This window comes from Rutidosis leptorrhynchoides, chromosome 6 (assembly GCF_046630445.1).
Source record: "Rutidosis leptorrhynchoides isolate AG116_Rl617_1_P2 chromosome 6, CSIRO_AGI_Rlap_v1, whole genome shotgun sequence".
NCBI classification, from domain to species: domain Eukaryota; kingdom Viridiplantae; phylum Streptophyta; class Magnoliopsida; order Asterales; family Asteraceae; genus Rutidosis; species Rutidosis leptorrhynchoides.
The window spans coordinates 269,936,124-269,953,212 of record NC_092338.1 but is presented as its reverse complement, the minus strand read 5'-3'; the positions used below and the strand labels follow the sequence as shown (position 1 = coordinate 269,953,212).

The 17,089-nt window shown below is 32.5% G+C and overlaps 1 non-coding gene across 1 annotated transcript; it reads left to right on the top strand.

Annotated features, from left to right (window-relative positions):
• The first annotated feature begins 9,460 nt into the window (after window positions 1-9,460).
• LOC139856545 (small nucleolar RNA R71) lies at window positions 9,461-9,567 on the top strand. Its single transcript, XR_011762020.1, has one exon. It is a non-coding gene; the product is annotated as a small nucleolar RNA R71 (small nucleolar RNA).
• The last annotated feature ends 7,522 nt before the right edge of the window (window positions 9,568-17,089 follow it).

The following is a 17,089-nucleotide window of genomic DNA, read 5'->3' as shown; positions in this document are numbered from 1 at the left end:
TTTATAGGCCCACATTTTACTGTGCAGCTCCGCGAGTGCGGAGTTTTTACCCTTCTAAACTCCGCGAGTGCGGAGGTTCGCATTCCAGCTTACACAAATTGGATCCTAGGCTGCCGATGTTTATTTTTAAAATATATAAATATAATATATATATATAATTTACATAATTAATTATATATTATATTATATTATATTTATATACATAATTAATTTGTAACTTTTGGTCCGTTGCGTCGTGCGTTATTAGTTGGTTCATGTCCTGGTTCCGGTTTTTCGAACGTCCTTTTGTATGATTTAATAATTTGAAATTTGCGTTATGCGGCTCGTACTCTTGTACTTTTGAGACGTTTCTCATCAATAATTTGAACCTCTTTGATTGTACTTTGTACTTTTTTAGCTTTTTGGTCGTTTGCGTCTTCAATTCGTCGAATCTGCCTTTTGTCTTCACCTTTTATTATTTAAACGAATATCACTTGTAAATAGGACAATTGCAACTAAAAGCTTGTCTTTCTTGAGGGATAATGCTATGAAATATATGTTTGTTTTTAGCATTATCAAATATTGCCACACTTGAGCATTGCTTGTCCTCAAGCAATATAGTACTTTGAAAAAAAACATACTTGAATCAATTCTTTATTCTTCACACTTTGTACATCAGTGATTTCAATACGGCGGTATGAACAATGATAGTAATGATGTGGTTTACAGTCCCACATGACTATGAAAATTTAGATCCTTTAGGAAATTGGATCTTTATGAAAACATTTGATCTTTTGAAAATTCAATCTAGCTTTTACCCTAGATAAGTTTTACGGAAAAACCCTTTACCGGTGTTTGCAAATTTTTTTTGTGGGTTGTATGGGTTTCATATTTAAAAATTTTAGCTCAAAACTTGCGGGTTTGTGTCACCCACTTGCTAACCTTGTATTGGGAAAGCAACACGCCCAGTATACTTGCTCCGTATATTACCTTTCGGTAAACTACCGTCTGGTTGTAAAGGAAAGCGTTGAACAAGAAACTGTTAAGGTAATGTCCCGTGACATGCTTTTAATTATGGTCTATATCGTGTCGGATGCAATTACTATCCTTTGTAGGAGCAATAGTAAAGATCACCATATAGTTTTTCGGTCTGGCACAAGGTCCTGTCTTTGACCATGCTATGCAACCACCATTCTTACGGTTGACACCCGATTTAGTTCAGGTGACCTAATGAATTCCAGGTGAATTCCTAGGATTTTACGTTCAATGGTTATGAACGCATTGAAAATAGGGTTTTCAGAAAACAAATCGGTTTGTAATTTTGATCAAAATATTTTCTTGTTCAAGCTCGAGTTTAGATATTATCGAATTCCATGAGTTTGTAATTCTCAATCTTTAAAAGTCAATCTCTAGGATTGAGTAATATCAGGCTTAAAAGCTGATTTTTGATCTTTAAGGAGATTATCCTTTCTGGGGATCTGATTCATTAGTCTTATCAAGCTAATTTGCACGGCGTCCTTCCCATTTTGCGAGACAGATCCTCTCATGGTTAGGATAAGTCTGACCACTTGGTGACCCTGTTTGATGCTGAGGTCCGTGGATTTCCAGCTGATTTTCGAGAAAACTTTTCAAGGTTTTTCGTAGACTCTACAACTGGTCTGGACGAAAACTTCCTGACCTAAATCAAGAAGTGTGTGTCTTTTTCAGAAGACTTTACTTCCTTTTAATGATGGAATTAATTCATCGTGTAGATCCATCTTTCTTTCAAATATATTACAATTTACCGGGTAAAACGGTTAATTTTGTCCAAAACAAAAGTATATAAATTATTTGTACAAAAATGTGTGATATATGTTTTAAATAACTTGGTAAATTTTTCCCACACTTGGCTTTTATTTTCCTTTCTTTGCCTTTTTATTATCCTCTATTCCATTTTAAATAAATTCTAACATTTAAGTTTGTTTCTCAATTTATGTCCTTTCCGAGGTAACAATAATTTCGGTGTTAACACCTAGTTTTATCGTTCATAAATATGTATAAACATGATTTTGAGTTCATTTAATTGAAAATTTTGAAAAATTTTACTAGAATTGGGTAGTCCGTATATAAGACTATGGCTGTTCTTTATTATCAGAGAGCACTAGATTCTAATACAACTACTGCGTTACTAGTATTTTTAATGGTAACCAAGTATATAAGTCAAAAAATTTTTAAAAATCTGAAAGAATTTAACCCCTTCCCACACTTAAGATCTTGCAATGTCCTTATTTGCAAGAAATCAGTAACAATTTAAATTATTGAGGGCGATTAGCGTAGAAAATTGATTAAATTTTACCAAAGTTTCCAAACATATTGGCGTTTGTTTTAAAAGCAAAGATTTTTGATTTTTTTAATGTTTTTGGCATACTTTAATTCAATAAGATTAAAAATAATGATAATAAAATTTCTCGTCCCTCCCTCGGGTAAAACAATTTCGGTTCAACGACCTAGTTTTCAACTCACGACGAATTTTAAATATCAAATTTTTAACTTGATGAAATAAAGTAAATTTTTGTTTTTAAATTCACACCAAACTTAAATTTAAAATGCATAAAATTAAAAATTCATATTATTAAAAATTCACACCAAACTTATATTATATTTTTGTTTTTATACATACAAACTTATATTAAAAATATTAATTTTTTAAAAATACTTAAAAACATAAATATATTGATTTAAAAAGATTTACAATATTAATTTAATATTTATATATTAATTTTAAAAACAATGTAAAAATAAAATTAAAAATCTTTTTGGTCTTTTATCCCACTTTAATCAATCAAATATTATCAAAAATATACGCCCCTCTTTTTGGTAAAGTAATTTCGGTTCAATGACCTAGTTTTACTCCTGACGAATTTCTGAAATATTTTGGGTTTATTGATTAAAGATATTTATACCTTAAGAATAAACGGTAAATTTCGCAGTGATGTAATAAATTTGTGTATGATATCAATAATTTCGGTTACGCATACCTAATTTTATTGAATACCAATTTAATACTTTATAGCGAACAATTCATCGTTTATTATCAAAAGGTTGAAAGTAATAAAAAAATAAAAACTGTACATACTCACCTGTGAGAAAGAATTCTCAGAGACCTGCTTTAGCTGACTCATATGAGAGTCGTGTGATTTGGTTCTCCATAGCTACATAAGCGTAACCTCGATTCTTCAATATCTTTTCTTCTAAACATATGAACGGTCCTTCTCTGCATAGAGTAACAAATTCGGTATTTGAATATGTTTGATTGTTTGAATATTTACCTTCGTGTGACCATTTTCCGCATTTATAACATCTTTCAAGGTGTCGTGCTCTTCTTTTTGTGCGGATTTTGATTTTCCTTTACCAAAATGTATCTTATGATGATCTTTCCTGAGTTCTTTTCTTACTCCGTCTATTTTTTCTCTTATCAATGATACCAGTTCACTCGGAAGGGTATCATTATTACGTTTAGTAATCATAGCATGTAGCATTAGACCATGGTTCAGATCAAAGGAATTCTTCATCTCGTAAAACCTAAAATAAAAATAAAAATTCAAAATGGGGGGAGAAGACTAGTTCTTTAGGGTCTGCTAGGGAAAGACCATTCGGATTCCATTCTCGAGAATTACACGAAAACAAAATATCTAACTCTAACAGAAATATATATTATCCTAAAAAGATTCGATTCTCCCCACACTTAGTTAGCTGTGGTATCGAATTTGTGATTAACTTCATTGTCAACTGGTTAATCAACAACTTGTATATCTCTGACTTTTGCTTCAATCCATTTGTTGATTTCCTCCGTAACTTTCACAAATTCAACTAACATCGCCTTTTCTATTGGTAATAAATTGGATACTAATCAGTTACATAACTTAAAGTTTCCCTTAATCCTAGCATCGTGAATCCGTTTATAAAGTTTCTTCGTTGAACTGTTAAAAATGGGTTCATCTAATTTCGTATCATCAATGGGGTTCTTTGTGATCGGATCATCATTAAGTGTTTCTTCATCTTCCCCACACTTATGCGTTTTTATTGGTTTAACAGTTTTGGTTGGTGGAGATCTAAACTTTCGGTTCACAAAGGTGATCAATTTATTACCATCCCTAAGTGTCATTCTACCTTCTCTTACATCAATGAACGCCTCGGTGGTTGCTAAAAATGGGCGACCTAAAATTAAAGGAATATCAAGGTTTTCCTCCATATTAATAATTATGAAGTTTGCAACAAAGGTCATACTTCCCACGTTAACAAGTAAATTATTTGCTATTCCAACTGGGTGTTTAATGGTTTGGTCAAATGATTGAACACCTATTTTGGTTGGTTTTAATTTACCCATACCTAATCTTTTGTATAATGAAAGAGTCATAATATTTGCATTTGCTCCTAAATCTACGAGTTCATTATATATAGCACCATCATTAAGTAAGCAAGAAATGATAAATTCGCCCGGGTCTCCTACTTTAGTAAGTCGAGTTAGTTTGTAAACCTTTTTCGGGTGTTCTTTTCTTGGTTCTTTCACTTCTATTTGAACTTCTTTTTCTTCATTTCTTGGAATGGGAGGTTTATATAGGAATTCTTCTTCATCATTCCAATTTGAATCATCCCTATTTTCCAATTTTGATTTTTCATATGGTGTTGATAACATATTTATGTTTTCATTTTGAGGGTTTTCTTGAGTGGTGAAATTATGATTGACTTCATTGTCAACTTCCATCGGACCATGTATGTAATGTTTAACTCTGTGACCATTAACTTTAAATTCAATCCCATTTAAATTTATTAACTCTATTGTTCCGTATGGAAAAACTCTTTTGACTATAAATGGTCCAGACCATCTTGATTTCAATTTTCCAGGAAATAACTTGAATCGTGAATTGAAAAGAAGAACTCTGTCTCTTTCTTTAAATTATTTTGAACTTCTGATTCTTTTATCGTGCCATTTCTTCGTTCTTTCTTTATAGATTAACGAATTTTTGTATGCTTCATGTCTTAATTCTTCTAATTCGTTTAGTTGACTTAACCGTAGACGTCCGGCTTCATGTAAATCAAGATTACATGTCTTCAAAGCCCAAAATGCTTTGTGTTCAATTTCTACTGGAAGATGACATGCTTTTCCGTAAACGAGTTTAAAAGGTGTGGTTCCAATTGGAGTTTTGTAGGCTTTTCTAAAAGCCCAGAGTGCATCCTCCAATTTCATGGACCATTCCTTCGGATTTGATCCTACGGTTTTCTCTAGAATACGTTTTAATGCTCGGTTAGTATTTTCAACTTGTCCACTTGTTTGTGGATGATAAGCGGTTGAGATTTTATGAGTCACTCCATATCTTTTGAGAACTTTCTCAAGTTGATTATTACAAAAATGAGTACCCCGATCACTTATTAAAGTTTTCGGTGTTCCAAACCTTGCAAAAAGGCGTTTTAAAAAGTAGACTACAACTCATGCATGATTAGTTGAGAGAGCTTGTGCTTCCACCCATTTAGATACATAATCAATGGCAACGAGAATGTAGAGATTATTATGAGATTTTGGAAATGGAGCCATAAAGTCAATACCCCAAATGTCAAATACTTCACATACTTGAATGACATTTTGTGGCATTTCATCACGTTGACTTATTTTTCCGGCCCTTTGACAAGCATCACAGGATTTGTAAAGAAGGTGTGCGTCTTTGAAAATTGTAGGCCAATAGAATCCAGCGTCGTAAACTTTTTTTGCTGTAAGTTGAGGCCCATAATGCCCTCCTGTTGGTCCTGTGTGACAATGGTTTAAGATTAGACTGGCTTCATCTCCGAATACACATCGGCATATTATTCCATTGGGACAACTTTTAAACAAATGTGGATCTTCCCAGAAATAGTGTTTTATATCACTAAAGAATTTCTTTCATTTTTGGTACGACAACCCTTTTTCAAGGAATCCACATACTAAGTAGTTTGCATAGTCAGCAAACCATGGAATTTCATTATAATCTATCTTCAATAGATATTCATCAGGGAAGTTATCTTGTATGGCCGATTCATTTAGAACTTCTAATTCAGGATTTTCAAGACGAGAAAGATGATCAGCTGCGAGATTTTCTGCTCCCTTTTTGTCCCGGATTTCAATATCAAACTCTTGTAAGAGTAAGATTTAACGGATTAATCGTGGTTTAGCATCTTGTTTCGAAAATAAGTATCTAAGAGCAGAATGGTCGGTATAGACCACCGTTTTAGCTAGAACGAGATATGAACGAAATTTGTCAAAAGCAAAGACAATAGCAAGGAGTTCTTTTTTAGTTGTTGTGTAATTTTTTTTGTGCTCCTTGTAACGTCTTACTAGCGTAATAGATAGGTTGAAATAATTTTTTAATCCTTTGACTTAAAATGGCTCCCATTGCAAAATAACTTACATCGCACATAAGTTCAAACGGTAGATTCCAATTTGGAGTTATCATAATCGGCGCATTAGTGAGTTTCTCTTTAAAAATATTAAAAGATTTGATGCATTCATCCGAAAAGATGAATGAAGCATCTTTTTCTAGGAGTTTATTCATAGAAGTGGCAATTTTAGAAAAATCTTTTATGAAACGTCGGTAAAAACCGGCGTGCCCTAGAAAACTCCTAACTCCTCTAACATTGGTTGGATGTGGAAGTTTAGCAATTACATCTACTTTAGCTCTATCCACTTCAATTCCTTCTTTTGAAATTTTATGACCAAGAACGATGCCTTCTTTAACCATGAAATGGCATTTCTCCCAATTAAGAACTAGATTTGATTGTTCGCATCTAATAAGCATTCGTTCAAGATTAACTAGACATGATTCAAAAGTATCACCGAAGACTGAAAAGTCATCCATGAAAACTTCCATGCATTCTTCTATCATGTCGTGAAAAATCGCCATCATGCATCTTTGAAAGGTTGTAGGGGCGTTGCAAAGTCCAAATGGCATGCGTTTGTAAGCAAAAGTACCATAAGGGCACGTGAATGTGGTTTTCTCTTGATCCTCGGGTGCTATTGGAATTTGAAAGTATCCGAAAAATCCGTCAAGAAAACAATAGTAACTATTTCCGGCTAATCTTTCCAACATTTGATCAATGAAAGGTAAGGGAAAGTGATCTTTTCTGGTGGCGTCATTTAATTTTCTATAATCAATACAAACACGCCATCCTGTTACAGTCCAAGTAGGAATAAGCTCATTTTTTTCATTTGTGATGACAGCCATGCCACCCTTCTTAGGTACGCATTGAACTGGTCTTACCCATGGACTATCAGAGATTGGATAAATTAATCCTGCATCAAACAGTTTAATAATTTCTTTCTTAACAACATCTTGCATATTAGGATTTAGTCTTCGTTGGCGTTGCACATACATTTTATGACCTTCTTCCATAAGGATTTTATGTGTACAATACGAAGGACTTATTCCTTTAATGTCATGAATCTTCCATGCAATAGCTGGTTTATGAGCTTTTAGCACAGAAATGAGTTGAAATTTTTCATTTTCAGTAAGAGAAGACGATATTATTATAGGTAATTCAGATTCACCATGTAAATAAGCAAATTCCAAATGGTTTGGAAGTGGCTTTAACTCTAATGTCGGTGGTTCTTCTATCGATGATTTATATCGATATTTATCTTCTTCTTTTAGCATTTGAATTTCTTCTATTATTGGTTCATATCCATTAGCCATAAGTGTAGCTAACATTTCAGTTTCATCAATTGGTTCAGTTCCTTCTCCTAAAGAACATTCTCCTGTTCCTTGTAATTCTGGAAATTCTTCTAACAATTCTGCATGTGAATCTATAGTTTGAATATAATAACATGTATCATCTACAGATTGCGGTTGTTGCATGGCTCTATCAACAGAAAAGGTAACACTCTCGTCCTCTATACTTAGGGTCAGTATCTTACCGAACACGTCTATTATTGCTTTAGCCGTGTTTAAGAATGGTCTTCCTAATATGAGAGGAACTCGAAAATCTTCTTCCATGTCTAGAATAACAAAATCTAAATACTAAAGTACCAACTTTAACTAGCATGTTCTCCATTTTCCCTCTAGGATATTTTACTGATCGATCGGCTAGTTGTATACTTATTCTTGTTGGTTTCAATTCTCCAAGGTCTAGTTTAGCGTATATTGAATACGACATTAAATTTATACTAGCACCTAAATCTGCCAATGCTTCTATTGAACTAAGACTATCCAGAAAACATGGAATCGTGAAACTTCCTGGATCTGATAATTTTTCTGGTATCTTATTCAACAGCACTACAGAACAATTAGCATTCATAGTAATAGCCGAGAGTTCTTCCATTTTCTTTCTATTTGTGATTAGATCTTTCAGAAATTTAGCATACCTAGGCATTCCTGAAATCACATCAATGAAAGGAAGATTAACATTTATTTGTTTAAATATATCCAAAAATTTGGATTGTTCGGCTTCAAGTCTTTCTTTTCTCATTTTACTTGGGTAAGGAAGTGGTGGTTGGTATGGTTTAACATAAGGTTTTGCCTTAACTGTGTTATCTTCATTAACCTTTTCAACTACCGGTTCTTTTTCCTTATCTTGTTCAGATTGTGGTTCTTGTGGAGTAGGAATAGAGTCATCAGAAATTACAGGCATTTCAGGTGGTTTAAGTGTAATACCACTTCTTGTGGTAATGGCTTTAGCTGTTTCATTCCGGGGATTAGCATTTGTATCGCTACGTAGACTTCCCGGTTTTCTTTCACCTATCAACCTTGCTAGGTTGCTCACTTCTTATTCCAAATTTTGAATAGAAGCTTGTTGATTTCTAAATGCTTGAGCATTTTGTTCATTCGTTTGTTTCTGAGATGTGAAAAATTGAGTTTGAGATTCAACTAGCTTTGACATCATATCTTCTAAATTTGGCTTTTTATCTTCGGTTTGTGGTGGTTTGTTTTGAAAAATAGGTCTTTGCTGATTGTAAGTATTATTAGATACTTTTTGATTGCTAGGACCTTGTTGGTTGTTGTATATAACATTTCGGTTATAATTCTGGTTTTGATTGTAAATTGGTCTTGGCGGTTGATAATTATTCTGATAACTATTTCTAGGCCTTTAGTTTATGTATGAAACATTCTCTCTTTGTTCCATTGTTTGTTCAATACTGAGACAATCTTTTGTCAAATGTGGTCCTCCACACTGCTCATAACTAATTCGTATTGAGCGAATATCTTTAGTCATTTTTTCCATTCATCTTTCGACAGCATCTATCTTTGCAGAAATGGAATCAAAGTCATGGCTAGAATCGGCTCTAGCTGCTTTAGATGATCTAACGATATCTTTTTCTTGGTGCCACTCATGTGAGTGGGAAGTAGTGTTATCAATAATTTTGTAAGCTTCAGTTGTAGTTTTCTTCATAATGGATCCACCAGCTGCTATATCGATGTCTTTTCTTGTATTGATGTCGCATCCTTGGTAGAATATTTGTACAATTTGACAGGTGTCTAAACCATGTTGAGGACATCCTCTCAATAACTTTTCAAATCTTGTCCACGCCTCATAAAGAGTTTCATTTGGCTTTTGTGTGAACGTAACAATTTCTTCTTGAAGTCTCACGGCTTTAGATGCCGGAAAGAATTGTTTAAGAAAATTTTCAACTAAAACGTCTCATGTATCAATCGCCCCTTCAGGTAACGATTCTAACCAATCTTTGGCTTCTCCCTTTAAAGTCCAAGGAAGTAACATGAGATATATCTGTTCATCCTCAACTTCTCGGATTTTAAATAGAGTACAGATCCTATTAAAGGTACGAAGATGTTCATTTAGATCTTCCTTCGGTGCACCACTAAATTGGCATTGATTAGTTACCATGTGTAGGATTTGTCCTTTGCTTTCATAATCTGGCGCATTAATGTCTGGTTGAGTAATTGCGTGACCTTGGCCAGTGCGTTTAGCTCTCATTCGGTCTTCCATACTTAGAGGTTCCAGATTTTCCATGATTGAATTTGTTGAATCTGAATCACTAGAGGATTCTGATTTAATGGTTTATTCCTCAACAATCTCCGTTTGAATGATTGGTGGTTCTGGAGGAAAGATTAATGGTTCAGGATCTCTGAATTACCCCTGAATATCCTCCGGATTCTCAATTGTGAGGTCGGGTTCAAAAAATAGATTATCGAAAATTTGAATTGGAGTACTTGGTCGACTTGATGACGATTCTAAAGAAAAATCAACGGCGACAATATTGGCTAGATGTCTTGATCGAGTTACAGGTGGTGAACGTATGAAAGGTGGTGAACGTTTTGCTCGGTGCATTCACTGAATATCCTATTAGTTATAAAAGATAAAAATTATATAAGTTATCAAATTAATAGACTTTTCTAATTTTGCCCACGTTTTGAATAGCCAATAGATGTAGCAGGGAGCCAGAACCCTTTAAATCGGAAGCTCACAACTCAGCCACTAACAAATCCAACTATTACTACGAACCAGAAAATTTTGGATGTCTATCAATTTAACCGCTTAAAATAATTTATCGTTTTGAAATATTAGAGAAGAAGTAGAGAAAATTCTAAATCCTAAAACTAGAGCGTCGAAAAGAAAAAGAAAAAGTGCATCGAAAAATAAAAGGTCGAAAAATAAGGCGTCGAAAAATAAAAATAGAGTAGCGCGTCGAAACTTAAAAGGAATTAAAATTTATAAACAGCGTCGCAAAATTCTAAAGCACCTAAATCTTAGTCTAAAGAAAAAGCACTTAAGGGATTTTACGGCAAAGCCTAAGAATCTAAAAATAAAAATAAACTACGGCAAATACTAGTCTTAAAATTAATTACGAGCGAAAAATATAAAATTACGCTTTAACGATTAAAAATATACAAAATATAAAAATAGGCTTAAAAAAATACAATTTTTATAAAAATATTATTTTTATATTATTATTTTATAAAAGTAATAAGTTTATAAATTAATAAAACTAATTAAAACTAAAAATATAAAATTAAATAAACTTAAAACTAATTACTATTAAACCAAAACCTAATTATAATTAATTATATATAATTATAAACCCTAAATCGTAATTAATGCTGTACCAGGTCAGGCGTGTCAGAGGGGCTCCGCGAGTGCGGATTTTTGATACCCCCGAACTCCGCGAGTGTGGAGATTATAGTTTCAAATGAGGTGCAGGCCGAAAATTTGCAGGTTCAGTTATATTTTTTTTTTTTACTTTTTTGTTTTGTTTTTAATTTTCTGTTTTTATTTTATAGAAAATGTTTTATAATATAACTAAAACTTATATTTTGAATAAAAATTACTTATTAGTATTTTATAACTAAAAATACTTTTTTTTAAAGACTTAAAGATATATATATATATATATTTATATTTTTATATTTATGATATTTAAAACTTATGTAAATATATTTTTACAAAAATAACATAAAAACTATATTTAATAGCGTCTCCATCGGCGTTAATTGTTTTTCCCCGGCAGCGGCACCAAAAATACTTGATGTTAAAGCGAAGGGGTACTAAATACTATAATATTTTACTAGTAAATACTATTAAATACGATACAATTTTACACGATTTATTTATTTATTTATAGAGTGGATATACCTAAAACTTGCTACAACACTTATAGGCAGTGTACCTAATCGTACAGTAGTGTAGTTTTTAGTAAGTCCGGTTCGTCCACAGGGAACTAGCCAAGTTTAACGCTATATTTTTAAAACAATATTTATATAAATATAAATATAAATATAAGTAGTATTATTATTATAAAGGGGGTTTTTACCGTTTAATGACCGGTTTGTCGATTTTAAAACTTTAGTCGCAGTTAAAACCTAATGTAAAATATTAAAAATAAATATAACTTAAATTAAAGCGTAAAGTAAATAACGATAATGAAATTGCGATAAATAAAAGTTTGATAAATAAAATTGCGATAATTAAAAAGTACGATAAATAAAATGACAATAAATTAAAGTGCGATGATTAAAAGTGTAATTAAATATGAAATAAAGGAATTATGCTTATTTAAACTTCCGTAATCATGATGTTCGACGTGTTGTTTTTAGTTTAGTACCACGGGTTAATTGTCCTTTGTCCTGGATTATTCAATATGTCCATACGGTTTTGTCCATAATAGTCCATCAGTCATAAATATAAAGTGCGAGAGTCTTCGTCAAATTATTCTTATTCCCGAAGTCAAATATTCCAACTAATTGGGGATTCGAATTGTAACAAGGTCTTAATACTTTGTTTAATGAATACACCGGGTTATCGACTGCGTGTAGTCCAAGGTTTTACTACTTTGTTAACAATTACACCAATTACCCTTGAATGTAATCCACCCCTGTTTCAACTAATCCATTAACTATTAATCCAGTTCCGTGACCGGTAAAATGAACAATTATTGGTATTTATAGATATCCCGCCCACCGTACCCGATTAAGCGTATGTGGTTATTTATAGATACGTCAAATTATAACCTTTATATTAAATTAATGAGGTATCGTTAAGTTAATATAAAACCCATTAATAGCCCATAGTATAATTTCCACAAGTGTCGTTCTTTTATCCAAACCTCAATTATGGTCCAAAGCCCAATTACCGAATTTTAATATTTAGCCCAACATCGAGATTACTTCGGCATTAAATAAGCATAATAATAACTTAGCTACGAGACATTAATTTAAAAAGGTTGAACATAACTTACAATGATTAATAATAGCGTAGCGTTACGCGGACAGAATTTCGACTTACACACTTACAGCATTCGCTAACATACCCTTATTATTATTAAATTAAAATTAAAATTAAAATTATAAATTATATATATATATATATATATATATATATATATATATATATATATATATATATATATATTACATAGAGATTGAGAGATAGATTAGAAAAAGGTGTGTATGTGAAGTGCAGAATTCGATGGCTTTTATAGGCCCACATTTTACTGTGCAGCTCCGCGAGTGCGGAGTTTTTACCCTTCTAAACTCCGCGAGTGCGGAGGTTCGCATTCCAGCTCACACAAATTGGATCCTAGGCTGCAGATGTTTATTTTTATAATATATAAATATAATATATATATAATTTACATAAATAATTATATATTATATTATATTTATATACATAATTAATTTGTAACTTTCGGTCCGTTGCGTCGTGCGTTATTAGTTGGTTCATGTCCTGGTTCCAGTTTTTCGAACGTCCTTTTGCACGATTTAATAACTTGAACTTTGCGTTTTGCGGCTCGTACTCTTGTACTTTTGAGACGATTCTCATCAATAATTTGAACCTCTTTGATTGTACTTTGTACTTTTTAGCTTTTTGGTCGTTTGCATCTTCAATTCGTCGAATCTGCCTTTTGTCTTCACCTTTATATTTATGAGGGATAATTCTATGAAATATATGTTCGTTTTTAGCATTATCACGAACCAGGTCTTGCATTAGTGTGTCTAACTGATAGTTGTTTAGATGTATTAATGAGTCTGGACTTCGACCGTGTCTGCATGTCAAAATTTTTGCTTATCATTTCGTGTCGAAAATTACCTGCTTATCATTCTTAGGAATTCATTTGCTTATCTTTGTTAGTCTAGACACATCTTACTGCATTGATTGCATGAATAGTGTATAGACAAAATTCATATCTTAGCGTATCTGTTACTGTAAACTTTGCCTGACGGTTCCGTAGATTCCTCTGTAACTTATGGGATTTTAGTATTATATATGCATATGTAAATTATGTATTGTAGGGTACTAATCTCCATCCTATAATCTATTTCTTATCGAAAATCCTTCATCTGATCGTACAAGATGGATCCCTCAACCAGTTCGAGTCCCTCGAATTCCGATAAGCTATTCAGATAGTTATTCCGACCGCTTTTTCGATATGGATATTCACCTAAGCTCCGAAAGCAGTGTAACCGGAATGGATCAACCAATTATCCATCACCTATTTTGGATGAAATGGGGATGGGTTCATAGTCAACTAAACCAATGAAGACAAGAAGAAAGCGATCCTTCCACCCACCTTATTGTCCTCTTGGTGATGAACCTGCAGCACTTACCAACGAACCAGTCCGAAACACCATTTTCACCCTCATTTCCCAAATATCTCACCACGATTATATTCTATCCACAATTCTAAACCTTATTCATCTGCTCGTTCTGACCGACAATCATCCCGGAATAATAGAATAAGTCAACGAACTTCGCGCTCGAGTAATCAATTTGGAGAATATGGTGCAAAATTTACCAGCTTCAGCAACATCACCGGCACCAACAGCACCATTAATAACAGGACCAGTACCATCAACAATCCATGCCTCAGCATCTCATTCTGTACCTCAAGTATAATCATCGTTCTACGTATCGTTCTATATCATTTATCTTCGTTCGACATGGCGATTATGTAATCTCTAATGTTTTAGAGATTATATATTCTTGTTCTAACGGTAAATCAAATGAGTTTAATATTAGATTGACTCATTAAATCCTTGGTTACATCTGAAGAAAATATATATGTAAGTATATTTTCATAAAGATTGTAATTAAAAATTCTTTTGTACAAACTCTTAATGGTGAAAATATTTTAACGGGTAGGTAATACCCGAGGAATATTTAGATTTCACATTAATAAGTTACATTGTACATTCTTCGAATCTGAATCAACAATCATTTACTATCCTACTTACATCCACAGATATACGTATCTGTTCACCGCAGAATAACCATTTTCTTTCAATTTCATATTTGGATTTTGACTTATCATAATCCAACAAGTGGCATAATGAAGAAAACATTGGACAAAATAAAATTTGTTAGAAACAAACAAATTAACTATGAGAAATTTTGTTAAGAATCCACGCTAACAAAATCCTAGCTAACTGTTTCTAGCTAACTGTTAATTCCTCATTACATTTTATTTATCGCAATTTATTTATCGCAAATTAATTATCGCAATTTTAATTCTCGCAATTTTATTTATCGTCATTTAATTTCTGTTATTTATTTTACGCACTTTATTTATCGTCATTTAAATACTGGTATTTACACATTTTAAATATCGGGACACGTATACAAGGTTTTGACATATCATATCGACGCATCTATATATATTATTTGGAATAACCATAGACACTCTATATGCTGTAATGATCGAATTTGCTATATAGGGTTGAGTTTGATTCTCAAATAATATGTATACTTTGAGTTGTGATCGAGTCTGAGACATGTATATAACGGGTCACGACATGTATTAATTAATTCGAATATATTATATTAAACTATATATGAATTGTTGAATTATTAATTGTGGACTGCTAACTGTGGACTAATAATATTGGACAATTAAAATGAATTCAAATATTGATTATAACATATAAAACTAAACTTTTTTCTTCAAGTTTGCCACTTGATTTCATCTTCAACCTCATTTGTATCTTGATGATTACAAACTTCGTTCAAACTTTTCATGATTCTTGAAAACACCTCAATCGAGAAGATGAACCAACCGCACTTTATCTACGGAAGGAAAGATTTATGCGTGTAGTTATGCACCTGAAAACACTCGGAACCTGAGTAAACGTTTAACACATATCTATGCTAGCTCCTTTGGTGTTGTTATTACCGAAAATAACTTTGCAGTCCCTTTTCAAATTAGCCAATTTTGTCACAGCTCCAACAAGACAACTTCGACTTTTCAACCGGACTAGCCTTATAATAACCTTGATACATACGTTGTCTTTTTGCCTTCGTTATCAGGGAACCCTTTATATCCTGCCACATTAGCAGTAAACTTACCAACAACTTCGTTGATCTTTTACTTTCTGAAAAATAATTATATTTATCGAAACCCTATCATATACTCATCCGCATCTTATAACGAGAATTGCCATACCAATTACCTAGAACTAGCAATCAGTATTTTAAAATCTCGCGGCATGTCTACATCAACGGTTATATGTATACATATAACCTTTATCTCTTAGAATTATGACCTTCCATTCTAAATTTCTGAAAAGCGCTTTAGCCTATGAATCAGTTCTCTGAGTTCTGAAAAAGCTGACGAAGCTGCAAAAACTGAAGACTATTTAAACAGTCAAAAGTTTGATAAAAAAGGCCGACATACTGAAAAAGCTCAAAAGTCTTGATACTGAAAAAACGGATTGAGCAAACTATGAAGGAGATTAAGGACAAATGCAAGAACCAAACCCTGTATTTAAGGAATCCTGATGATTCTCTTTCTGATGAAATATTTAGCGAATACCTTACTCCTTAATCGCTCTAAATCATTGTGAATGAATTCCTTCATCACACTTTAATTCTAAAATTCTAAGATTTCATCGTATCTTTCATTATAAATATCCTCGATATTTCTAAAGATATCTTCATAAATATTCTTGTCCCATATTACTTACCTTTCCGCGTCATCTGTATTATATCATAAAAGAAACTGTTACAGTTTCTAAAATTCTGAAAGATTCAAGTTTGAATTATGAATGTTTTGATGTAGTGTTGGAAATTGATGCATGAGTTAGTATAATATAATGACACTTGATCAACGTGATTATATTACAGTAAGTTATGCTAAGTTTCTAATGGAACGTGATGATTCACAGACCCTACCGTCATCATGTGCCATGTTACACGACTCTTACAAACATATCAAGAACATATTTTCCTGATAGTTCTAACTTTCCTTATGAATTTTGGTAACTTAACCAATCAAGATCGTACTATTTCAATTTCTTTCTTAGAACATTAACTATGTTCATTCCGAAATTCATATCTAACAATTTTGGACCATTAATCACTTGACTTAAAGTCGGGAGAGAAAGAATAAAAGGTATGATCTGTGAAAATAAAGGAAATGAAGAGGGTGGATTTATAGTGAAATATCCGACAGAGCAATCAAAACAGATTATCGCATTTAACCAAAGAGGATTCTAATTTCCTTAATTTTGGAAGAATCAAATCTTATTTAGATTTCGAAGATTTTCTTCTAAATCCCTTGAATTCCGAAAATCAACCGTGACTACGTCAAGAGTTAAGATGAATCCTAATTTCATTCATTTCACTCTTTTGTGATAGCTCCACTCGTACGTTTCGAGTA